This window comes from Syngnathus scovelli, chromosome 8, assembly GCF_024217435.2.
Source record: "Syngnathus scovelli strain Florida chromosome 8, RoL_Ssco_1.2, whole genome shotgun sequence".
Classification (NCBI taxonomy): domain Eukaryota; kingdom Metazoa; phylum Chordata; class Actinopteri; order Syngnathiformes; family Syngnathidae; genus Syngnathus; species Syngnathus scovelli.
In genome coordinates this window covers 22,780-48,083 of record NC_090854.1, presented here as the reverse complement: position 1 = coordinate 48,083, position 25,304 = coordinate 22,780, and the positions used below count along the sequence as shown (strand labels likewise).

General features: G+C 59.7%; 5 non-coding genes and 3 pseudogenes across 5 annotated transcripts; all 8 read left to right on the top strand.

The window, feature by feature from the left end:
- The first annotated feature begins 6,198 nt into the window (after window positions 1-6,198).
- Window positions 6,199-6,317, top strand: LOC125974441 (5S ribosomal RNA). Its single transcript, XR_007483558.1, has one exon. It is a non-coding gene; the product is annotated as a 5S ribosomal RNA (ribosomal RNA).
- An 873-nt stretch (window positions 6,318-7,190) lies between these two features.
- LOC125974380 (5S ribosomal RNA) lies at window positions 7,191-7,309 on the top strand (annotated as a pseudogene).
- An 842-nt stretch (window positions 7,310-8,151) lies between these two features.
- Window positions 8,152-8,270, top strand: LOC125974310 (5S ribosomal RNA). Its single transcript, XR_007483481.1, has one exon. It is a non-coding gene; the product is annotated as a 5S ribosomal RNA (ribosomal RNA).
- A 6,720-nt stretch (window positions 8,271-14,990) lies between these two features.
- LOC125974428 (5S ribosomal RNA) lies at window positions 14,991-15,109 on the top strand. Its single transcript, XR_007483547.1, has one exon. It is a non-coding gene; the product is annotated as a 5S ribosomal RNA (ribosomal RNA).
- Window positions 15,110-15,983: 874 nt separating this feature from the next.
- Window positions 15,984-16,102, top strand: LOC125974376 (5S ribosomal RNA; annotated as a pseudogene).
- An 842-nt stretch (window positions 16,103-16,944) lies between these two features.
- On the top strand, window positions 16,945-17,063 carry LOC125974313 (5S ribosomal RNA). The gene has a single exon (XR_007483484.1). It is a non-coding gene; the product is annotated as a 5S ribosomal RNA (ribosomal RNA).
- A 6,576-nt stretch (window positions 17,064-23,639) lies between these two features.
- Window positions 23,640-23,758, top strand: LOC125974417 (5S ribosomal RNA). Its single transcript, XR_007483536.1, has one exon. It is a non-coding gene; the product is annotated as a 5S ribosomal RNA (ribosomal RNA).
- An 872-nt stretch (window positions 23,759-24,630) lies between these two features.
- Window positions 24,631-24,749, top strand: LOC125974379 (5S ribosomal RNA; annotated as a pseudogene).
- The last annotated feature ends 555 nt before the right edge of the window (window positions 24,750-25,304 follow it).

The window sequence follows — 25,304 nt, the reverse complement described above, 5'->3', positions numbered from 1 at the left end:
CTTTTAGACTAGTGGTCCCCAACCTTTCTTGCGCCACGGACCGGCTACGCGTCAGAAATATTTTTGCGGACCTGCCTTTATATATATAAATAAACAATAAATCAATATAAATAAATACTACATTTATAATAAGTATATATACCGTATTTGCCGGTGTATTGGTCGACCTTTTTCGATCCAAAATCGACCGAAAAAAATCGACCTCGACTTATACACCGAGTCATAAAATTTAACTTCGTATTCATCGCTTCAAATGTGATGGTAACCAAGGCCGTTTCTCATGCATCTCATTGTGCGTTGCACTTAGAAAATTTGAACCGGGCGGCGTGCGCGAGTGCGCGGCCCGCTGGAAGTCGAATGAGGCGCCGCGACCACCTCCGCGGTGTTTATAAACCGCCGATCCGCTCGGCGGGGGCTATTTTCGGCCACTTGGCTCGTGCGCACGGCCTCCCGGATGTGCCGGGCGGGTGCGCGATCTCGCCGGCCGCTGGAAGTCGAATGAGGCGCCGCGACCACCTCCGCGGTGCTTATAAACAGCCGATCCGCTCGGCGGGGGCTATTTTCGGCCACTTGGCTCGTGCGCACGGCCTCCCGGATGTGCCGGGCGGGTGCGCGAGCTCGCCGGCCGCTGGAAGTCGAATGAGGCGCCGCGACCACCTCCGCGGTGCTTATAAACAGCCGATCCGCTCGGCGGGGGCTATTTTCGGCCACTTGGCTCGTGCGCACGGCCTCCCGGATGTGCCGGGCGGGTGCGCGAGCTCGCCGGCCGCTGGAAGTCGAATGAGGCGCCGCGACCACCTCCGCGGTGCTTATAAACAGCCGATCCGCTCGGCGGGGGCTATTTTCGGCCACTTGGCTCGTGCGCACGGCCTCCCGGATGTGCCGGGCGGGTGCGCGAGCTCGCCGACCGCTGTAAGTCGAATGAGGCGCCGCGACCACCTCCGCGGTGCTTATAAACAGCCGATCCGCTCGGCGGGGGCTATTTTCGGCCACTTGGCTCGTGCGCACGGCCTCCCGGATGTGCCGGGCGGGTGCGCGAGCTCGCCGGCCGCTGGAAGTCGAATGAGGCGCCGCGACCACCTCCGCGGTGCTTATAAACAGCCGATCCGCTCGGCGGGGGCTATTTTCGGCCACTTGGCTCGTGCGCACGGCCTCCCGGATGTGCCGGGCGGGTGCGCGAGCTCGCCGCCCGCCGGAAGTCGAATGAGGCGCCGCGACCACCTCCGCGGTGCTTATAAACAGCCGATCCGCTCGGCGGGGGCTATTTTCGGCCACTTGGCTCGTGCGCACGGCCTCCCGGATGTGCCGGGCGGGTGCGCGAGCTCGCCGGCCGCTGGAAGTCGAATGAGGCGCCGCGACCACCTCCGCGGTGCTTATAAACAGCCGATCCGCTCGGCGGGGGCTATTTTCGGCCACTTGGCTCGTGCGCACGGCCTCCCGGATGTGCCGGGCGGGTGCGCGATCTCGCCGGCCGCTGGAAGTCGAATGAGGCGCCGCGACCACCTCCGCGGTGCTTATAAACAGCCGATCCGCTCGGCGGGGGCTATTTTCGGCCACTTGGCTCGTGCGCACGGCCTCCCGGATGTGCCGGGCGGGTGCGCGAGCTCGCCGGCCGCTGGAAGTCGAATGAGGCGCCGCGACCACCTCCGCGGTGCTTATAAACAGCCGATCCGCTCGGCGGGGGCTATTTTCGGCCACTTGGCTCGTGCGCACGGCCTCCCGGATGTGCCGGGCGGGTGCGCGAGCTCGCCGGCCGCTGGAAGTCGAATGAGGCGCCGCGACCACCTCCGCGGTGCTTATAAACAGCCGATCCGCTCGGCGGGGGCTATTTTCGGCCACTTGGCTCGTGCGCACGGCCTCCCGGATGTGCCGGGCGGGTGCGCGAGCTCGCCGGCCGCTGGAAGTCGAATGAGGCGCCGCGACCACCTCCGCGGTGCTTATAAACAGCCGATCCGCTCGGCGGGGGCTATTTTCGGCCACTTGGCTTGTGCGCACGGCCTCCCGGATGTGCCGGGCGGGTGCGCGAGCTCGCCGGCCGCTGGAAGTCGAATGAGGCGCCGCGACCACCTCCGCGGTGCTTATAAACAGCCGATCCGCTCGGCGGGGGCTATTTTCGGCCACTTGGCTCGTGCGCACGGCCTCCCGGATGTGCCGGGCGGGTGCGCGAGCTCGCCGGCCGCTGGAAGTCGAATGAGGCGCCGCGACCACCTCCGCGGTGCTTATAAACAGCCGATCCGCTCGGCGGGGGCTATTTTCGGCCACTTGGCTCGTGCGCACGGCCTCCCGGATGTGCCGGGCGGGTGCGCGAGCTCGCCGGCCGCTGGAAGTCGAATGAGGCGCCGCGACCACCTCCGCGGTGCTTATAAACAGCCGATCCGCTCGGCGGGGGCTATTTTCGGCCACTTGGCTTGTGCGCACGGCCTCCCGGATGTGCCGGGCGGGTGCGCGAGCTCGCCGGCCGCTGGAAGTCGAATGAGGCGCCGCGACCACCTCCGCGGTGCTTATAAACAGCCGATCCGCTCGGCGGGGGCTATTTTCGGCCACTTGGCTCGTGCGCACGGCCTCCCGGATGTGCCGGGCGGGTGCGCGGGCTCGCCGGCCGCTGGAAGTCGAATGAGGCGCCGCGACCACCTCCTCGGTGCTTATAAACAGCCGATCCGCTCGGCGGGGGCTATTTTCGGCCACTTGGCTCGTGCGCACGGCCTCCCGGATATGCCGGGCGGGTGCGCGAGCTCGCCGGCCGCTGGAAGTCGAATGAGGCGCCGCGACCACCTCCGCGGTGCTTATAAACAGCCGATCCGCTCGGCGGGGGCTATTTTCGGCCACTTGGCTCGTGCGCACGGCCTCCCGGATGTGCCGGGCGGGTGCGCGAGCTCGCCGGCCGCTGGAAGTCGAATGAGGCGCCGCGACCACCTCCGCGGTGCTTATAAACAGCCGATCCGCTCGGCGGGGGCTATTTTCGGCCACTTGGCTCGTGCGCACGGCCTCCCGGATGTGCCGGGCGGGTGCGCGAGCTCGCCACCCGCCGGAAGTCGAATGAGGCGCCGCGACCACCTCCGCGGTGCTTATAAACAGCCGATCCGCTCGGCGGGGGCTATTTTCGGCCACTTGGCTCGTGCGCACGGCCTCCAGGATGTGCCGGGCGGGTGCGCGATCTCGCCGGCCGCTGGAAGTCGAATGAGGCGCCGTGACCACCTCCGCGGTGCTTATAAACCGCCGATCCGCTCGGCGGGGGCTATTTTCGGCCACTTGGCTCGTGCGCACGGCCTCCCGGATGTGCCGGGCGGGTGCGCGAGCTCGCCGGCCGCTGGAAGTCGAATGAGGCGCCGCGACCACCTCCGCGGTGCTTATAAACAGCCGATCCGCTCGGCGGGGGCTATTTTCGGCCACTTGGCTCGTGCGCACGGCCTCCCGGATGTGCCGGGCGGGTGCGCGAGCTCGCCGGCCGCTTGAAGTCGAATGAGGCGCCGCGACCACCTCCGCGGTGCTTATAAACAGCCGATCCGCTCGGCGGGGGCTATTTTCGGCCACTTGGCTCGTGCGCACGGCCTCCCGGATGTGCCGGGCGGGTGCGCGAGCTCGCCGGCCGCTGGAAGTCGAATGAGGCGCCGCGACCACCTCCGCGGTGCTTATAAACAGCCGATCCGCTCGGCGGGGGCTGTTTTCGGCCACTTGGCTCGTGCGCACGGCCTCCCGGATGTGCCGGGCGGGTGCGCGAGCTCGCCGGCCGCTGGAAGTCGAATGAGGCGCCGCGACCACCTCCGCGGTGCTTATAAACAGCCGATCCGCTCGGCCGGGGCTATTTTCGGCCACTTGGCTCGTGCGCACGGCCTCCCGGATGTGCCGGGCGGGTGCGCGAGCTCGCCGCCCGCCGGAAGTCGAATGAGGCGCCGCGACCACCTCCGCGGTGCTTATAAACAGCCGATCCGCTCGGCGGGGGCTATTTTCGGCCACTTGGCTCGTGCGCACGGCCTCCCGGATGTGCCGGTCGGGTGCGCGAGCTCGCCGGCCGCTGGAAGTCGAATGAGGCGCCGCGACCACCTCCGCGGTGCTTATAAACAGCCGATCCGCTCGGCGGGGGCTATTTTCGGCCACTTGGCTCGTGCGCACGGCCTCCCGGATGTGCCGGGCGGGTGCGCGAGCTCGCCGGCCGCTGGAAGTCGAATGAGGCGCCGCGACCACCTCCGCGGTGCTTATAAACAGCCGATCCGCTCGGCGGGGGCTATTTTCGGCCACTTGGCTCGTGCGCACGGCCTCCCGGATGTGCCGGGCGGGTGCGCGAGCTCGCCGGCCGCTGGAAGTCGAATGAGGCGCCGCGACCACCTCCGCGGTGCTTATAAACAGCCGATCCGCTCGGCGGGGGCTATTTTCGGCCACTTGGCTCGTGCGCACGGCCTCCCGGATGTGCCGGGCGGGTGCGCGAGCTCGCCGGCCGCTGGAAGTCGAATGAGGCGCCGCGACCACCTCCGCGGTGCTTATAAACAGCCGATCCGCTCGGCGGGGGCTATTTTCGGCCACTTGGCTCGTGCGCACGGCCTCCCGGATGTGCCGGGCGGGTGCGCGAGCTCGCCGGCCGCTGGAAGTCGAATGAGGCGCCGCGACCACCTCCGCGGTGCTTATAAACAGCCGATCCGCTCGGCGGGGGCTATTTTCGGCCACTTGGCTCGTGCGCACGGCCTCCCGGATGTGCCGGGCGGGTGCGCGAGCTCGCCGGCCGCTGGAAGTCGAATGAGGCGCCGCGACCACCTCCGCGGTGCTTATAAACAGCCGATCCGCTCGGCGGGGGCTATTTTCGGCCACTTGGCTCGTGCGCACGGCCTCCCGGATGTGCCGGGCGGGTGCGCGGGCTCGCCGGCCGCTGGAAGTCGAATGAGGCGCCGCGACCACCTCCGCGGTGCTTATAAACAGCCGATCCGCTCGGCGGGGGCTATTTTCGGCCACTTGGCTCGTGCGCACGGCCTCCCGGATGTGCCGGGCGGGTGCGCGAGCTCGCCGGCCGCTGGAAGTCGAATGAGGCGCCGCGACCACCTCCGCGGTGCTTATAAACAGCCGATCCGCTCGGCGGGGGCTATTTTCGGCCACTTGGCTCGTGCGCACGGCCTCCCGGATGTGCCGGGCGGGTGCGCGAGCTCGCCGGCCGCTGGAAGTCGAATGAGGCGCCGCGACCACCTCCGCGGTGCTTATAAACAGCCGATCCGCTCGGCGGGGGCTATTTTCGGCCACTTGGCTCGTGCGCACGGCCTCCCGGATGTGCCGGGCGGGTGCGCGAGCTCGCCGGCCGCTGGAAGTCGAATGAGGCGCCCGACCACCTCCGCGGTGCTTATAAACAGCCGATCCGCTCGGCGGGGGCTATTTTCGGCCACTTGGCTCGTGCGCACGGCCTCCCGGATGTGCCGGGCGGGTGCGCGAGCTCGCCGGCCGCTGGAAGTCGAATGAGGCGCCGCGACCACCTCCGCGGTGCTTATAAACAGCCGATCCGCTCGGCGGGGGCTATTTTCGGCCACTTGGCTCGTGCGCACGGCCTCCCGGATGTGCCGGGCGGGTGCGCGAGCTCGCCGGCGGCTGGAAGTCCAATGAGGCGCCGCGATCTCCTCCGCGGTGCTTATAAAGTGCCGATCCGCTCGGCTTGGAGCTATTTCCGGCCTCCCGTTGGTGCCGGGCGGCGTGCGCGAGCTCGCCGGCCGCGATCTCCTCCGCGGTGCTTATAAACAGCAGCATGCGCACGGCCTCCCAGAATTTGAACACATTTCGTCAATAAATTTCGCATATTGAATTTTGAAGTTTAATATAATGCAACAATTGAGCTCGACTTATACAAAGGATATATCATAAAATCGTAAATTTCCGTCGAATTTTAGGGGGTCGACTTATACACCGAGTCGACCTGTACACCGGCAAATACGGTAAATACGATTAAATAAAATGATACGACTGGCATAAAAACAAATATAAACCACATAAAAATAAAAGTCACCATTACGTTGAATTATTGGGAGCACCGAGCTTGTTTCTCAGAAACGAGCCGGTCCCATCCAGGCGTAATCGGAGACAATGAAACCCGAAGTGGTTAAGGTTTGTCTTTTAATGCAGGATGCTTGGTCTCCATGTGCCGAAGCAGTTTTGAAGGCTTCATTGGCTCGCTCGCTAGTTTCAGGGGCGATTGTGTCTATAAAATGCAAAATGTTGGGTCACCTCACGGCTTACGGCCATACTACCCTGAGAACGCCCGATCTCGTCCGATCTCGGAAGCTAAGCAGGGTCGGGCCTGGTTAGTACTTGGATGGGAGACCGCCTGGGAATACCAGGTGCTGTAAGCTTTTTCTTTTTCTTATGTGCACTTCAATCGTTTAAGAAGCAATTTTTTACAACACCCATCACGAATGGCATCCGGAAACAGCAAGCCTTATTTAAACTCCGACATTGAAACTATAACACGAGTTTGAAAGCTATATTATGTGGTGACATCCACAGCATTGTAGTTAAATTTTTTACCGCTAGAGAGCAGACTATGTACAGTGAGCATGGCTCCCTGTGAACTCAAAGCAGCAGGCTTGACTTGTAAAAGAACCCAACACAACACTTCCATGAAGTAATTGTACTAAGTTCATTTTGTTTTTCCTTATTTAATCACTTCACTGGTTTCTTTTATATCAAACAAATTGTTTTAGGTTATTCACCTGACATGTTGATCCATCAGCTGATAAAGACGCGTCACCATCACATCTGTGACACTCTGATGAAGGCGGAAGAAACCGCCGAAACATGTCAGGTGAATAACCTAAAACAATTTGTTTGATATAAAAGAAACCAGTGAAGTGACTTCCATGAAGTGTTTTTAAACTTTTCAAGGCATTTATTTTGATTCAGCAAAATGCAGGTCGCAACGGCAAATTCGTGCTACCGCATAAAAAACTGTCAATAACTTTTCATGATAGCCATGTTTCCAGAAAACACCAAAAGCCTTGGAAGAAAGCCTGTTTCGGCACTGGTTGTAAAAAAAACAAAAAAAAAAAAACAAAAGGGAAGGGTGACCGTCCGGGAATACCAGGTGCTGAAAGCCTTTTTTTTTTTTTTTCCCCACGTCAATTGTGAAAGGAAACTTTTACCACAGCCATCAAGTCCCGCCGCTGCTTGGCATGGTTTCAGGGGCGATTGTGTCTATAAAATGAAAAATTCTGAGCGGTCTCACGGCTTACGGCAATGCTACCCTGAGAGCGCCCGCTCTCGTCCGACCTCGGAGGCTAAGCAGGGTCGGGCCTGGTTAGTACTTGGATGGGAGACCGCCTGGGAATACCATTTACCGTAAGCTTTTTTTTTTTTTTTTTTTTCTTATGTGCACTTCAATCGTTTAAGCCAAGAACTTTTTACAGCACCCATCACGAATGGCATTCGGAAACTGCAAGCCTAGTTTGAACTCCGACACTGAAACTACAACACGAGTTTAAAACCTACATTGTGTGGCGACAGCCATAGCATTGCAGTTCACGTTTTTACCGCTAGAGGACAGACTATGTACAGTGAATAAAGAGCATGGCTCCCTGTGAACTCAAAGCAGCAGTCTTTACTTGTAAAAGAACCCAGCACAACACATTGCGCTTCCATGTAGTGTTTTTACCTTTTTCATGACATTTATTTTGATACAGCCAAATGCAGGTTTTGTGCACTTCACTTTTCCGTTGGGCATTCGCGTAGAACCCTATTCCAGTTACGGCCAGATTCTTTTAGACTAGTGGTCCCCAAACTTTCTTGCGCCACGGACCGGCTACGCGTCAGAAATATTTTTGCGGACCTGCCTTTATATATATAAATAAACAATAAATCTATATAAATAAATACTACATTTATAATAAATATATATAAATAGGATTAAATAAAATGATACGACTGGCATAAAAACAAATATAAACCACATAAAAATAAAAGTCACCATTACGTTGAATTATTGGGAGCACCGAGCTTGTTTCTCAGAAACGAGCCGGTCCCATCCAGGCGTAATCGGAGACAATGAAACCCGAAGTGGTTAAGGTTTGTCTTTTAATGCAGGATGCTTGGTCTCCATGTGCCGAAGCAGTTTTGAAGGCTTCATTGGCTTGCTCGCTAGTTTCAGGGGCGATTGTGTCTATAAAATGCAAAATGTTGGGTCACCTCACGGCTTACGGCCATACTACCCTGAGAACGCCTGATCTCGTCTTATCTCGGAAGCTAAGCAGGGTTGGGCCTGGTTAGTACTTGGATGGGAGACTGCCTGGGAATACCAGGTGCTGTAAGCTTTTTCTTTTTCTTATGTGCACTTCAAGCTCTTTTTTTTTTTTTTTTTTCTTCTTATGTGCACTTCAATCGTTTAAGCCAAGACCTTTTTACAACACCCATCACGAATGGCATTCGGAAACTGCAAGCCTAGTTTGAACTCCGACACTGAAACTACAACAAGAGTTCAAAACCTCTATGTACAGTGAATAAAGAGCATGGCTCCCTGTGAACTCAAAGCAGCAGTCTTTACTTGTAAAAGAACCCAGCACAACACATTGCGCTTCCATGTAGTGTTTTTACCTTTTTCATGACATTTATTTTGATACAGCCAAATGCAGGTTTTGTGCACTTCACTTTTCCGTTGGGCATTCGCGTAGAACCCTATTCCAGTTACGGCCAGATTCTTTTAGACTAGTGGTCCCCAACCTTTCTTGCGCCACGGACCGGCTACGCGTCAGAAATATTTTTGCGGACCTGCCTTTATATATATAAATAAACAATAAATCAATATAAATAAATACTACATTTATAATAAGTATATATACCGTATTTGCCGGTGTATTGGTCGACCTTTTTCGATCCAAAATCGACCGAAAAAAATCGACCTCGACTTATACACCGAGTCATAAAATTTAACTTCGTATTCATCGCTTCAAATGTGATGGTAACCAAGGCCGTTTCTCATGCATCTCATTGTGCGTTGCACTTAGAAAATTTGAACCGGGCGGCGTGCGCGAGTGCGCGGCCCGCTGGAAGTCGAATGAGGCGCCGCGACCACCTCCGCGGTGTTTATAAACCGCCGATCCGCTCGGCGGGGGCTATTTTCGGCCACTTGGCTCGTGCGCACGGCCTCCCGGATGTGCCGGGCGGGTGCGCGATCTCGCCGGCCGCTGGAAGTCGAATGAGGCGCCGCGACCACCTCCGCGGTGCTTATAAACAGCCGATCCGCTCGGCGGGGGCTATTTTCGGCCACTTGGCTCGTGCGCACGGCCTCCCGGATGTGCCGGGCGGGTGCGCGAGCTCGCCGGCCGCTGGAAGTCGAATGAGGCGCCGCGACCACCTCCGCGGTGCTTATAAACAGCCGATCCGCTCGGCGGGGGCTATTTTCGGCCACTTGGCTCGTGCGCACGGCCTCCCGGATGTGCCGGGCGGGTGCGCGAGCTCGCCGGCCGCTGGAAGTCGAATGAGGCGCCGCGACCACCTCCGCGGTGCTTATAAACAGCCGATCCGCTCGGCGGGGGCTATTTTCGGCCACTTGGCTCGTGCGCACGGCCTCCCGGATGTGCCGGGCGGGTGCGCGAGCTCGCCGACCGCTGTAAGTCGAATGAGGCGCCGCGACCACCTCCGCGGTGCTTATAAACAGCCGATCCGCTCGGCGGGGGCTATTTTCGGCCACTTGGCTCGTGCGCACGGCCTCCCGGATGTGCCGGGCGGGTGCGCGAGCTCGCCGGCCGCTGGAAGTCGAATGAGGCGCCGCGACCACCTCCGCGGTGCTTATAAACAGCCGATCCGCTCGGCGGGGGCTATTTTCGGCCACTTGGCTCGTGCGCACGGCCTCCCGGATGTGCCGGGCGGGTGCGCGAGCTCGCCGCCCGCCGGAAGTCGAATGAGGCGCCGCGACCACCTCCGCGGTGCTTATAAACAGCCGATCCGCTCGGCGGGGGCTATTTTCGGCCACTTGGCTCGTGCGCACGGCCTCCCGGATGTGCCGGGCGGGTGCGCGAGCTCGCCGGCCGCTGGAAGTCGAATGAGGCGCCGCGACCACCTCCGCGGTGCTTATAAACAGCCGATCCGCTCGGCGGGGGCTATTTTCGGCCACTTGGCTCGTGCGCACGGCCTCCCGGATGTGCCGGGCGGGTGCGCGATCTCGCCGGCCGCTGGAAGTCGAATGAGGCGCCGCGACCACCTCCGCGGTGCTTATAAACAGCCGATCCGCTCGGCGGGGGCTATTTTCGGCCACTTGGCTCGTGCGCACGGCCTCCCGGATGTGCCGGGCGGGTGCGCGAGCTCGCCGGCCGCTGGAAGTCGAATGAGGCGCCGCGACCACCTCCGCGGTGCTTATAAACAGCCGATCCGCTCGGCGGGGGCTATTTTCGGCCACTTGGCTTGTGCGCACGGCCTCCCGGATGTGCCGGGCGGGTGCGCGAGCTCGCCGGCCGCTGGAAGTCGAATGAGGCGCCGCGACCACCTCCGCGGTGCTTATAAACAGCCGATCCGCTCGGCGGGGGCTATTTTCGGCCACTTGGCTCGTGCGCACGGCCTCCCGGATGTGCCGGGCGGGTGCGCGGGCTCGCCGGCCGCTGGAAGTCGAATGAGGCGCCGCGACCACCTCCTCGGTGCTTATAAACAGCCGATCCGCTCGGCGGGGGCTATTTTCGGCCACTTGGCTCGTGCGCACGGCCTCCCGGATATGCCGGGCGGGTGCGCGAGCTCGCCGGCCGCTGGAAGTCGAATGAGGCGCCGCGACCACCTCCGCGGTGCTTATAAACAGCCGATCCGCTCGGCGGGGGCTATTTTCGGCCACTTGGCTCGTGCGCACGGCCTCCCGGATGTGCCGGGCGGGTGCGCGAGCTCGCCGGCCGCTTGAAGTCGAATGAGGCGCCGCGACCACCTCCGCGGTGCTTATAAACAGCCGATCCGCTCGGCGGGGGCTATTTTCGGCCACTTGGCTCGTGCGCACGGCCTCCCGGATGTGCCGGGCGGGTGCGCGAGCTCGCCGGCCGCTGGAAGTCGAATGAGGCGCCGCGACCACCTCCGCGGTGCTTATAAACAGCCGATCCGCTCGGCGGGGGCTGTTTTCGGCCACTTGGCTCGTGCGCACGGCCTCCCGGATGTGCCGGGCGGGTGCGCGAGCTCGCCGGCCGCTGGAAGTCGAATGAGGCGCCGCGACCACCTCCGCGGTGCTTATAAACAGCCGATCCGCTCGGCCGGGGCTATTTTCGGCCACTTGGCTCGTGCGCACGGCCTCCCGGATGTGCCGGGCGGGTGCGCGAGCTCGCCGCCCGCCGGAAGTCGAATGAGGCGCCGCGACCACCTCCGCGGTGCTTATAAACAGCCGATCCGCTCGGCGGGGGCTATTTTCGGCCACTTGGCTCGTGCGCACGGCCTCCCGGATGTGCCGGTCGGGTGCGCGAGCTCGCCGGCCGCTGGAAGTCGAATGAGGCGCCGCGACCACCTCCGCGGTGCTTATAAACAGCCGATCCGCTCGGCGGGGGCTATTTTCGGCCACTTGGCTCGTGCGCACGGCCTCCCGGATGTGCCGGGCGGGTGCGCGAGCTCGCTGGCCGCTGGAAGTCGAATGAGGCGCCGCGACCACCTCCGCGGTGCTTATAAACAGCCGATCCGCTCGGCAGGGGCTATTTTCGGCCACTTGGCTCGTGCGCACGGCCTCCCGGATGTGCCGGGCGGGTGCGCGAGCTCGCCGGCCGCTGGAAGTCGAATGAGGCGCCGCGACCACCTCCGCGGTGCTTATAAACAGCCGATCCGCTCGGCGGGGGCTATTTTCGGCCACTTGGCTCGTGCGCACGGCCTCCCGGATGTGCCGGGCGGGTGCGCGAGCTCGCCGGCCGCTGGAAGTCGAATGAGGCGCCGCGACCACCTCCGCGGTGCTTATAAACAGCCGATCCGCTCGGCGGGGGCTATTTTCGGCCACTTGGCTCGTGCGCACGGCCTCCCGGATGTGCCGGGCGGGTGCGCGAGCTCGCCGACCGCTGGAAGTCGAATGAGGCGCCGCGACCACCTCCGCGGTGCTTATAAACAGCCGATCCGCTCGGCGGGGGCTTTTTTCGGTCACTTGGCTCGTGCGCACGGCCTCCCGGATGTGCCGGGCGGGTGCGCGAGCTCGCCGGCCGCTGGAAGTCGAATGAGGCGCCGCGACCACCTCCGCGGTGCTTATAAACAGCCGATCCGCTCGGCGGGGGCTATTTTCGGCCACTTGGCTCGTGCGCACGGCCTCCCGGATGTGCCGGGCGGGTGCGCGAGCTCGCCGGCCGCTGGAAGTCGAATGAGGCGCCGCGACCACCTCCGCGGTGCTTATAAACAGCCGATCCGCTCGGCGGGGGCTATTTTCGGCCACTTGGCTCGTGCGCACGGCCTCCCGGATGTGCCGGGCGGGTGCGCGAGCTCGCCGGCCGCTGGAAGTCGAATGAGGCGCCGCGACCACCTCCGCGGTGCTTATAAACAGCCGATCCGCTCGGCGGGGGCTATTTTCGGCCACTTGGCTTGTGCGCACGGCCTCCCGGATGTGCCGGGCGGGTGCGCGAGCTCGCCGGCCGCTGGAAGTCGAATGAGGCGCCGCGACCACCTCCGCGGTGCTTATAAACAGCCGATCCGCTCGGCGGGGGCTATTTTCGGCCACTTGGCTCGTGCGCACGGCCTCCCGGATGTGCCGGGCGGGTGCGCGGGCTCGCCGGCCGCTGGAAGTCGAATGAGGCGCCGCGACCACCTCCTCGGTGCTTATAAACAGCCGATCCGCTCGGCGGGGGCTATTTTCGGCCACTTGGCTCGTGCGCACGGCCTCCCGGATATGCCGGGCGGGTGCGCGAGCTCGCCGGCCGCTGGAAGTCGAATGAGGCGCCGCGACCACCTCCGCGGTGCTTATAAACAGCCGATCCGCTCGGCGGGGGCTATTTTCGGCCACTTGGCTCGTGCGCACGGCCTCCCGGATGTGCCGGGCGGGTGCGCGAGCTCGCCGGCCGCTGGAAGTCGAATGAGGCGCCGCGACCACCTCCGCGGTGCTTATAAACAGCCGATCCGCTCGGCGGGGGCTATTTTCGGCCACTTGGCTCGTGCGCACGGCCTCCCGGATGTGCCGGGCGGGTGCGCGAGCTCGCCGGCCGCTGGAAGTCGAATGAGGCGCCGCGACCACCTCCGCGGTGCTTATAAACAGCCGATCCGCTCGGCGGGGGCTATTTTCGGCCACTTGGCTCGTGCGCACGGCCTCCCGGATGTGCCGGGCGGGTGCGCGAGCTCGCCGGCCGCTGGAAGTCGAATGAGGCGCCGCGACCACCTCCGCGGTGCTTATAAACAGCCGATCCGCTCGGCGGGGGCTATTTTCGGCCACTTGGCTCGTGCGCACGGCCTCCCGGATGTGCCGGGCGGGTGCGCGGGCTCGCCGGCCGCTGGAAGTCGAATGAGGCGCCGCGACCACCTCCGCGGTGCTTATAAACAGCCGATCCGCTCGGCGGGGGCTATTTTCGGCCACTTGGCTCGTGCGCACGGCCTCCCGGATGTGCCGGGCGGGTGCGCGAGCTCGCCGGCCGCTGGAAGTCGAATGAGGCGCCGCGACCACCTCCGCGGTGCTTATAAACAGCCGATCCGCTCGGCGGGGGCTATTTTCGGTCACTTGGCTCGTGCGCACGGCCTCCTTGATGTGCCGGGCGGGTGCGCGAGCTCGCCGGCCGCTGGAAGTCGAATGAGGCGCCGCGACCACCTCCGCGGTGCTTATAAACAGCCGATCCGCTCGGCGGGGGCTATTTTCGGCCACTTGGCTCGTGCGCACGGCCTCCCGGATGTGCCGGGCGGGTGCGCGAGCTCGCCGGCCGCTGGAAGTCGAATGAGGCGCCCGACCACCTCCGCGGTGCTTATAAACAGCCGATCCGCTCGGCGGGGGCTATTTTCGGTCACTTGGCTCGTGCGCACGGCCTCCCGGATGTGCCGGGCGGGTGCGCGAGCTCGCCGGCCGCTGGAAGTCGAATGAGGCGCCGCGACCACCTCCGCGGTGCTTATAAACAGCCGATCCGCTCGGCGGGGGCTATTTTCGGCCACTTGGCTCGTGCGCACGGCCTCCCGGATGTGCCGGGCGGGTGCGCGAGCTCGCCGGCCGCTGGAAGTCGAATGAGGCGCCGCGACCACCTCCGCGGTGCTTATAAACAGCCGATCCGCTCGGCGGGGGCTATTTTCGGCCACTTGGCTCGTGCGCACGGCCTCCCGGATGTGCCGGGCGGGTGCGCGAGCTCGCCGGCCGCTGGAAGTCGAATGAGGCGCCGCGACCACCTCCGCGGTGCTTATAAACAGCCGATCCGCTCGGCGGGGGCTATTTTCGGCCACTTGGCTCGTGCGCACGGCCTCCCGGATGTGCCGGGCGGGTGCGCGAGCTCGCCGGCCGCTGGAAGTCCAATGAGGCGCCGCGATCTCCTCCGCGGTGCTTATAAAGTGCCGATCCGCTCGGCTTGGAGCTATTTCCGGCCTCCCGTTGGTGCCGGGCGGCGTGCGCGAGCTCGCCGGCCGCGATCTCCTCCGCGGTGCTTATAAACAGCAGCATGCGCACGGCCTCCCAGAATTTGAACACATTTCGTCAATAAATTTCGCATATTGAATTTTGAAGTTTAATATAATGCAACAATTGAGCTCGACTTATACAAAGGATATATCATAAAATCGTAAATTTCCGTCGAATTTTAGGGGGTCGACTTATACACCGAGTCGACCTGTACACCGGCAAATACGGTAAATACGATTAAATAAAATGATACGACTGGCATAAAAACAAATATAAACCACATAAAAATAAAAGTCACCATTACGTTGAATTATTGGGAGCACCGAGCTTGTTTCTCAGAAACGAGCCGGTCCCATCCAGGCGTAATCGGAGACAATGAAACCCGAAGTGGTTAAGGTTTGTCTTTTAATGCAGGATGCTTGGTCTCCATGTGCCGAAGCAGTTTTGAAGGCTTCATTGGCTCGCTCGCGTTTCAGGGGCGATTGTGTCTATAAAATGCAAAATGTTGGGTCACCTCACGGCTTACGGCCATACTACCCTGAGAACGCCCGATCTCGTCCGATCTCGGAAGCTAAGCAGGGTCGGGCCTGGTTAGTACTTGGATGGGAGACCGCCTGGGAATACCAGGTGCTGTAAGCTTTTTCTTTTTCTTATGTGCACTTCAATCGTTTAAGAAGCTATTTTTTACAACACCCATCACGAATGGCATCCGGAAACAGCAAGCCTAATTTAAACTCCGACATTGAAACTATAACACGAGTTTGAAAGCTATATTATGTGGTGACATCCACAGCATTGTAGTTAAATTTTTTACCGCTAGAGAGCAGACTATGTACAGTGAGCATGGCTCCCTGTGAACTCAAAGCAGCAGGCTTGACTTGTAAAAGAACCCAACACAACACTTCCATGAAGTAATTGTACTAAGTTCATTTTGTTTTTCCTTATTTAATCACTTCACTGGTTTCTTTTATATCAAACAAATTGTTTTAGGTTATTCACCTGACATGTTGATCCATCAGCTGATAAAGACGCGTCACCATCACATCTGTGACACTCTGATGAAGGCGGAAGAAACCGCCGAAACATGTCAGGTGAATAACCTAAAACAATTTGTTTGATATAAAAGAAACCAGTGAAGTGACTTCCATGAAGTGTTTTTAAACTTTTCAAGGCATTTATTTTGATTCAGCAAAATGCAGGTCGCAACGGCAAATTCGTGCTACCGCATAAAAAGCTGTCAATAACTTTTCATGATAGCCATGTTTCCAGAAAACACCAAAAGCCTTGGAAGAAAGCCTGTTTCGGCCCTGGTTGTAAAAAAAACAAAAAAAAAAAAAAAAAGGGAAGGGTGACCGTCCGGGAATACCAGGTGCTGAAAGCCTTTTTTTTTTTTTTTTTTCCCACGTCAATTGTGAAAGGAAACTTTTACCACAGCCATCAAGTCCCGCCGCTGCTTGGCATGGTTTCAGGGGCGATTGTGTCTATAAAATGAAAAATTCTGAGCCTTCTCACGGCTTACGGCAATACTACCCTGAGAGCGCCCGCTCTCGTCCGACCTCGGAGGCTAAGCAGGGTCGGGCCTGGTTAGTACTTGGATGGGAGACCGCCTGGGAATACCATTTACCGTAAGCTTTTTTTTTTTTTTTTTTTTCTTATGTGCACTTCAATCGTTTAAGCCAAGAACTTTTTACAGCACCCATCACGAATGGCATTCGGAAACTGCAAGCCTAGTTTGAACTCCGACACTGAAACTACAACACGAGTTTAAAACCTACATTGTGTGGCGACAGCCATAGCATTGCAGTTCACGTTTTTACCGCTAGAGGACAGACTATGTACAGTGAATAAAGAGCATGGCTCCCTGTGAACTCAAAGCAGCAGTCTTTACTTGTAAAAGAACCCAGCACAACACATTGCGCTTCCATGTAGTGTTTTTACCTTTTTCATGACATTTATTTTGATACAGCCAAATGCAGGTTTTGTGCACTTCACTTTTCCGTTGGGCATTCGCGTAGAACCCTATTCCAGTTACGGCCAGATTCTTTTAGACTAGTGGTCCCCAAACTTTCTTGCGCCACGGACCGGCTACGCGTCAGAAATATTTTTGCGGACCTGCCTTTATATATATAAATAAACAATAAATCTATATAAATAAATACTACATTTATAATAAATATATATAAATAGGATTAAATAAAATGATACGACTGGCATAAAAACAAATATAAACCACATAAAAATAAAAGTCACCATTACGTTGAATTATTGGGAGCACCGAGCTTGTTTCTCAGAAACGAGCCGGTCCCATCCAGGCGTAATCGGAGACAATGAAACCCGAAGTGGTTAAGGTTTGTCTTTTAATGCAGGATGCTTGGTCTCCATGTGCCGAAGCAGTTTTGAAGGCTTCATTGGCTTGCTCGCTAGTTTCAGGGGCGATTGTGTCTATAAAATGCAAAATGTTGGGTCACCTCACGGCTTACGGCCATACTACCCTGAGAACGCCTGATCTCGTCTTATCTCGGAAGCTAAGCAGGGTCGGGCCTGGTTAGTACTTGGATGGGAGACTGCCTGGGAATACCAGGTGCTGTAAGCTTTTTCTTTTTCTTATGTGCACTTCAAGCTCTTTTTTTTTTTTTTTCTTCTTATGTGCACTTCAATCGTTTAAGCCAAGACCTTTTTACAACACCCATCACGAATGGCATTCGGAAACTGCAAGCCTAGTTTGAACTCCGACACTGAAACTACAACAAGAGTTCAAAACCTCTATGTACAGTGAATAAAGAGCATGGCTCCCTGTGAACTCAAAGCAGCAGTCTTTACTTGTAAAAGAACCCAGCACAACACATTGCGCTTCCATGTAGTGTTTTTACCTTTTTCATGACATTTATTTTGATACAGCCAAATGCAGGTTTTGTGCACTTCACTTTTCCGTTGGGCATTCGCGTAGAACCCTATTCCAGTTACGGCCAGATTCTTTTAGACTAGTGGTCCCCAACCTTTCTTGCGCCACGGACCGGCTACGCGTCAGAAATATTTTTGCGGACCTGCCTTTATATATATAAATAAACAATAAATCAATATAAATAAATACTACATTTATAATAAGTATATATACCGTATTTGCCGGTGTATTGGTCGACCTTTTTCGATCCAAAATCGACCGAAAAAAATCGACCTCGACTTATACACCGAGTCATAAAATTTAACTTCGTATTCATCGCTTCAAATGTGATGGTAACCAAGGCCGTTTCTCATGCATCTCATTGTGCGTTGCACTTAGAAAATTTGAACCGGGTGGCGTGCGCGAGTGCGCGGCCCGCTGGAAGTCGAATGAGGCGCCGCGACCACCTCCGCGGTGTTTATAAACCGCCGATCCGCTCGGCGGGGGCTATTTTCGGCCACTTGGCTCGTGCGCACGGCCTCCCGGATGTGCCGGGCGGGTGCGCGATCTCGCCGGCCGCTGGAAGTCGAATGAGGCGCCGCGACCACCTCCGCGGTGCTTATAAACAGCCGATCCGCTCGGCGGGGGCTATTTTCGGCCACTTGGCTCGTGCGCACGGCCTCCCGGATGTGCCGGGCGGGTGCGCGAGCTCGCCGGCCGCTGGAAGTCGAATGAGGCGCCGCGACCACCTCCGCGGTGCTTATAAACAGCCGATCCGCTCGGCGGGGGCTATTTTCGGCCACTTGGCTCGTGCGCACGGCCTCCCGGATGTGCCGGGCGGGTGCGCGAGCTCGCCGGCCGCTGGAAGTCGAATGAGGCGCCGCGACCACCTCCGCGGTGCTTATAAACAGCCGATCCGCTCGGCGGGGGCTATTTTCGGCCACTTGGCTCGTGCGCACGGCCTCCCGGATGTGCCGGGCGGGTGCGCGAGCTCGCCGACCGCTGTAAGTCGAATGAGGCGCCGCGACCACCTCCGCGGTGCTTATAAACAGCCGATCCGCTCGGCGGGGGCTATTTTCGGCCACTTGGCTCGTGCGCACGGCCTCCCGGATGTGCCGGGCGGGTGCGCGAGCTCGCCGGCCGCTGGAAGTCGAATGAGGCGCCGCGACCACCTCCGCGGTGCTTATAAACAGCCGATCCGCTCGGCGGGGGCTATTTTCGGCCACTTGGCTCGTGCGCACGGCCTCCCGGATGTGCCGGGCGGGTGCGCGAGCTCGCCGCCCGCCGGAAGTCGAATGAGGCGCCGCGACCACCTCCGCGGTGCTTATAAACAGCCGATCCGCTCGGCGGGGGCTATTTTCGGCCACTTGGCTCGTGCGCACGGCCTCCCGGATGTGCCGGGCGGGTGCGCGAGCTCGCCGGCCGCTGGAAGTCGAATGAGGCGCCGCGACCACCTCCGCGGTGCTTATAAACAGCCGATCCGCTCGGCGGGGGCTATTTTCGGCCACTTGGCTCGTGCGCACGGCCTCCCGGATGTGCCGGGCGGGTGCGCGATCTCGCCGGCCGCTGGAAGTCGAATGAGGCGCCGCGACCACCTCCGCGGTGCTTATAAACAGCCGATCCGCTCGGCGGGGGCTATTTTCGGCCACTTGGCTCGTGCGCACGGCCTCCCGGATGTGCCGGGCGGGTGCGCGAGCTCGCCGGCCGCTGGAAGTCGAATGAGGCGCCGCGACCACCTCCGCGGTGCTTATAAACAGCCGATCCGCTCGGCGGGGGCTATTTTCGGCCACTTGGCTCGTGCGCACGGCCTCCCGGATGTGCCGGGCGGGTGCGCGAGCTCGCCGGCCGCTGGAAGTCGAATGAGGCGCCGCGACCACCTCCGCGGTGCTTATAAACAGCCGATCCGCTCGGCGGGGGCTATTTTCGGCCACTTGGCTCGTGCGCACGGCCTCCCGGATGTGCCGGGCGGGTGCGCGAGCTCGCCGGCCGCTGGAAGTCGAATGAGGCGCCGCGACCACCTCCGCGGTGCTTATAAACAGCCGATCCGCTCGGCGGGGGCTATTTTCGGCCACTTGGCTTGTGCGCACGGCCTCCCGGATGTGCCGGGCGGGTGCGCGAGCTCGCCGGCCGCTGGAAGTCGAATGAGGCGCCGCGACCACCTCCGCGGTGCTTATAAACAGCCGATCCGCTCGGCGGGGGCTATTTTCGGCCACTTGGCTCGTGCGCACGGCCTCCCGGATGTGCCGGGCGGGTGCGCGAGCTCGCCGGCCGCTGGAAGTCGAATGAGGCGCCGCGACCACCTCCGCGGTGCTTATAAACAGCCGATCCGCTCGGCGGGGGCTATTTTCGGCCACTTGGCTCGTGCGCACGGCCTCCCGGATGTGCCGGGCGGGTGCGCGAGCTCGCCGGCCGCTGGAAGTCGAATGAGGCGCCGCGACCACCTCCGCGGTGCTTATAAACAGCCGATCCGCTCGGCGGGGGCTATTTTCGGCCACTTGGCTTGTGCGCACGGCCTCCCGGATGTGCCGGGCGGGTGCGCGAGCTCGCCGGCCGCTGGAAGTCGAATGAGGCGCCGCGACCACCTCCGCGGTGCTTATAAACAGCCGATCCGCTCGGCGGGGGCTATTTTCGGCCACTTGGCTCGTGCGCACGGCCTCCCGGATGTGCCGGGCGGGTGCGCGGGCTCGCCGGCCGCTGGAAGTCGAATGAGGCGCCGCGACCACCTCCTCGGTGCTTATAAACAGCCGATCCGCTCGGCGGGGGCTATTTTCGGCCACTTGGCTCGTGCGCACGGCCTCCCGGATATGCCGGGCGGGTGCGCGAGCTCGCCGGCCGCTGGAAGTCGAATGAGGCGCCGCGACCACCTCCGCGGTGCTTATAAACAGCCGATCCGCTCGGCGGGGGCTATTTTCGGCCACTTGGCTCGTGCGCACGGCCTCCCGGATGTGCCGGGCGGGTGCGCGAGCTCGCCGGCCGCTGGAAGTCGAATGAGGCGCCGCGACCACCTCCGCGGTGCTTATAAACAGCCGATCCGCTCGGCGGGGGCTATTTTCGGCCACTTGGCTCGTGCGCACGGCCTCCCGGATGTGCCGGGCGGGTGCGCGAGCTCGCCGCCCGCCGGAAGTCGAATGAGGCGCCGCGACCACCTCCGCGGTGCTTATAAACAGCCGATCCGCTCGGCGGGGGCTATTTTCGGCCACTTGGCTCGTGCGCACGGCCTCCAGGATGTGCCGGGCGGGTGCGCGATCTCGCCGGCCGCTGGAAGTCGAATGAGGCGCCGTGACCACCTCCGCGGTGCTTATAAACCGCCGATCCGCTCGGCGGGGGCTATTTTCGGCCACTTGGCTCGTGCGCACGGCCTCCCGGATGTGCCGGGCGGGTGCGCGAGCTCGCCGGCCGCTGGAAGTCGAATGAGGCGCCGCGACCACCTCCGCGGTGCTTATAAACAGCCGATCCGCTCGGCGGGGGCTATTTTCGGCCACTTGGCTCGTGCGCACGGCCTCCCGGATGTGCCGGGCGGGTGCGCGAGCTCGCCGGCCGCTTGAAGTCGAATGAGGCGCCGCGACCACCTCCGCGGTGCTTATAAACAGCCGATCCGCTCGGCGGGGGCTATTTTCGGCCACTTGGCTCGTGCGCACGGCCTCCCGGATGTGCCGGGCGGGTGCGCGAGCTCGCCGGCCGCTGGAAGTCGAATGAGGCGCCGCGACCACCTCCGCGGTGCTTATAAACAGCCGATCCGCTCGGCGGGGGCTGTTTTCGGCCACTTGGCTCGTGCGCACGGCCTCCCGGATGTGCCGGGCGGGTGCGCGAGCTCGCCGGCCGCTGGAAGTCGAATGAGGCGCCGCGACCACCTCCGCGGTGCTTATAAACAGCCGATCCGCTCGGCCGGGGCTATTTTCGGCCACTTGGCTCGTGCGCACGGCCTCCCGGATGTGCCGGGCGGGTGCGCGAGCTCGCCGCCCGCCGGAAGTCGAATGAGGCGCCGCGACCACCTCCGCGGTGCTTATAAACAGCCGATCCGCTCGGCGGGGGCTATTTTCGGCCACTTGGCTCGTGCGCACGGCCTCCCGGATGTGCCGGTCGGGTGCGCGAGCTCGCCGGCCGCTGGAAGTCGAATGAGGCGCCGCGACCACCTCCGCGGTGCTTATAAACAGCCGATCCGCTCGGCGGGGGCTATTTTCGGCCACTTGGCTCGTGCGCACGGCCTCCCGGATGTGCCGGGCGGGTGCGCGAGCTCGCCGGCCGCTGGAAGTCGAATGAGGCGCCGCGACCACCTCCGCGGTGCTTATAAACAGCCGATCCGCTCGGCGGGGGCTATTTTCGGCCACTTGGCTCGTGCGCACGGCCTCCCGGATGTGCCGGGCGGGTGCGCGAGCTCGCCGGCCGCTGGAAGTCGAATGAGGCGCCGCGACCACCTCCGCGGTGCTTATAAACAGCCGATCCGCTCGGCGGGGGCTATTTTCGGCCACTTGGCTCGTGCGCACGGCCTCCCGGATGTGCCGGGCGGGTGCGCGAGCTCGCCGGCCGCTGGAAGTCGAATGAGGCGCCGCGACCACCTCCGCGGTGCTTATAAACAGCCGATCCGCTCGGCGGGGGCTATTTTCGGCCACTTGGCTCGTGCGCACGGCCTCCCGGATGTGCCGGGCGGGTGCGCGAGCTCGCCGGCCGCTGGAAGTCGAATGAGGCGCCGCGACCACCTCCGCGGTGCTTATAAACAGCCGATCCGCTCGGCGGGGGCTATTTTCGGCCACTTGGCTCGTGCGCACGGCCTCCCGGATGTGCCGGGCGGGTGCGCGAGCTCGCCGGCCGCTGGAAGTCGAATGAGGCGCCGCGACCACCTCCGCGGTGCTTATAAACAGCCGATCCGCTCGGCGGGGGCTATTTTCGGCCACTTGGCTCGTGCGCACGGCCTCCCGGATGTGCCGGGCGGGTGCGCGGGCTCGCCGGCCGCTGGAAGTCGAATGAGGCGCCGCGACCACCTCCGCGGTGCTTATAAACAGCCGATCCGCTCGGCGGGGGCTATTTTCGGCCACTTGGCTCGTGCGCACGGCCTCCCGGATGTGCCGGGCGGGTGCGCGAGCTCGCCGGCCGCTGGAAGTCGAATGAGGCGCCGCGACCACCTCCGCGGTGCTTATAAACAGCCGATCCGCTCGGCGGGGGCTATTTTCGGCCACTTGGCTCGTGCGCACGGCCTCCCGGATGTGCCGGGCGGGTGCGCGAGCTCGCCGGCCGCTGGAAGTCGAATGAGGCGCCGCGACCACCTCCGCGGTGCTTATAAACAGCCGATCCGCTCGGCGGGGGCTATTTTCGGCCACTTGGCTCGTGCGCACGGCCTCCCGGATGTGCCGGGCGGGTGCGCGAGCTCGCCGGCCGCTGGAAGTCGAATGAGGCGCCCGACCACCTCCGCGGTGCTTATAAACAGCCGATCCGCTCGGCGGGGGCTATTTTCGGCCACTTGGCTCGTGCGCACGGCCTCCCGGATGTGCCGGGCGGGTGCGCGAGCTCGCCGGCCGCTGGAAGTCGAATGAGGCGCCGCGACCACCTCCGCGGTGCTTATAAACAGCCGATCCGCTCGGCGGGGGCTATTTTCGGCCACTTGGCTCGTGCGCACGGCCTCCCGGATGTGCCGGGCGGGTGCGCGAGCTCGCCGGCGGCTGGAAGTCCAATGAGGCGCCGCGATCTCCTCCGCGGTGCTTATAAAGTGCCGATCCGCTCGGCTTGGAGCTATTTCCGGCCTCCCGTTGGTGCCGGGCGGCGTGCGCGAGCTCGCCGGCCGCGATCTCCTCCGCGGTGCTTATAAACAGCAGCATGCGCACGGCCTCCCAGAATTTGAACACATTTCGTCAATAAATTTCGCATATTGAATTTTGAAGTTTAATATAATGCAACAATTGAGCTCGACTTATACAAAGGATATATCATAAAATCGTAAATTTCCGTCGAATTTTAGGGGGTCGACTTATACACCGAGTCGACCTGTACACCGGCAAATACGGTAAATACGATTAAATAAAATGATACGACTGGCATAAAAACAAATATAAACCACATAAAAATAAAAGTCACCATTACGTTGAATTATTGGGAGCACCGAGCTTGTTTCTCAGAAACGAGCCGGTCCCATCCAGGCGTAATCGGAGACAATGAAACCCGAAGTGGTTAAGGTTTGTCTTTTAATGCAGGATGCTTGGTCTCCATGTGCCGAAGCAGTTTTGAAGGCTTCATTGGCTCGCTCGCGTTTCAGGGGCGATTGTGTCTATAAAATGCAAAATGTTGGGTCACCTCACGGCTTACGGCCATACTACCCTGAGAACGCCCGATCTCGTCCGATCTCGGAAGCTAAGCAGGGTCGGGCCTGGTTAGTACTTGGATGGGAGACCGCCTGGGAATACCAGGTGCTGTAAGCTTTTTCTTTTTCTTATGTGCACTTCAATCGTTTAAGAAGCTATTTTTTACAACACCCATCACGAATGGCATCCGGAAACAGCAAGCCTAATTTAAACTCCGACATTGAAACTATAACACGAGTTTGAAAGCTATATTATGTGGTGACATCCACAGCATTGTAGTTAAATTTTTTACCGCTAGAGAGCAGACTATGTACAGTGAGCATGGCTCCCTGTGAACTCAAAGCAGCAGGCTTGACTTGTAAAAGAACCCAACACAACACTTCCATGAAGTAATTGTACTAAGTTCATTTTGTTTTTCCTTATTTAATCACTTCACTGGTTTCTTTTATATCAAACAAATTGTTTTAGGTTATTCACCTGACATGTTGATCCATCAGCTGATAAAGACGCGTCACCATCACATCTGTGACACTCTGATGAAGGCGGAAGAAACCGCCGAAACATGTCAGGTGAATAACCTAAAACAATTTGTTTGATATAAAAGAAACCAGTGAAGTGACTTCCATGAAGTGTTTTTAAACTTTTCAAGGCATTTATTTTGATTCAGCAAAATGCAGGTCGCAACGGCAAATTCGTGCTACCGCATAAAAAACTGTCAATAACTTTTCATGATAGCCATGTTTCCAGAAAACACCAAAAGCCTTGGAAGAAAGCCTGTTTCGGCCCTGGTTGTAAAAAAAACAAAAAAAAAAAACAAAAGGGAAGGGTGACCGTCCGGGAATACCAGGTGCTGAAAGCCTTTTTTTTTTTTTTTCCCCACGTCAATTGTGAAAGGAAACTTTTACCACAGCCATCAAGTCCCGCCGCTGCTTGGCATGGTTTCAGGGGCGATTGTGTCTATAAAATGAAAAATTCTGAGCGGTCTCACGGCTTACGGCAATGCTACCCTGAGAGCGCCCGCTCTCGTCCGACCTCGGAGGCTAAGCAGGGTCGGGCCTGGTTAGTACTTGGATGGGAGACCGCCTGGGAATACCATTTACCGTAAGCTTTTTTTTTTTTTTTTTTTTCTTATGTGCACTTCAATCGTTTAAGCCAAGAACTTTTTACAGCACCCATCACGAATGGCATTCGGAAACTGCAAGCCTAGTTTGAACTCCGACACTGAAACTACAACACGAGTTTAAAACCTACATTGTGTGGCGACAGCCATAGCATTGCAGTTCACGTTTTTACCGCTAGAGGACAGACTATGTACAGTGAATAAAGAGCATGGCTCCCTGTGAACTCAAAGCAGCAGTCTTTACTTGTAAAAGAACCCAGCACAACACATTGCGCTTCCATGTAGTGTTTTTACCTTTTTCATGACATTTATTTTGATACAGCCAAATGCAGGTTTTGTGCACTTCACTTTTCCGTTGGGCATTCGCGTAGAACCCTATTCCAGTTACGGCCAGATTCTTTTAGACTAGTGGTCCCCAAACTTTCTTGCGCCACGGACCGGCTACGCGTCAGAAATATTTTTGCGGACCTGCCTTTATATATATAAATAAACAATAAATCTATATAAATAAATACTACATTTATAATAAATATATATAAATAG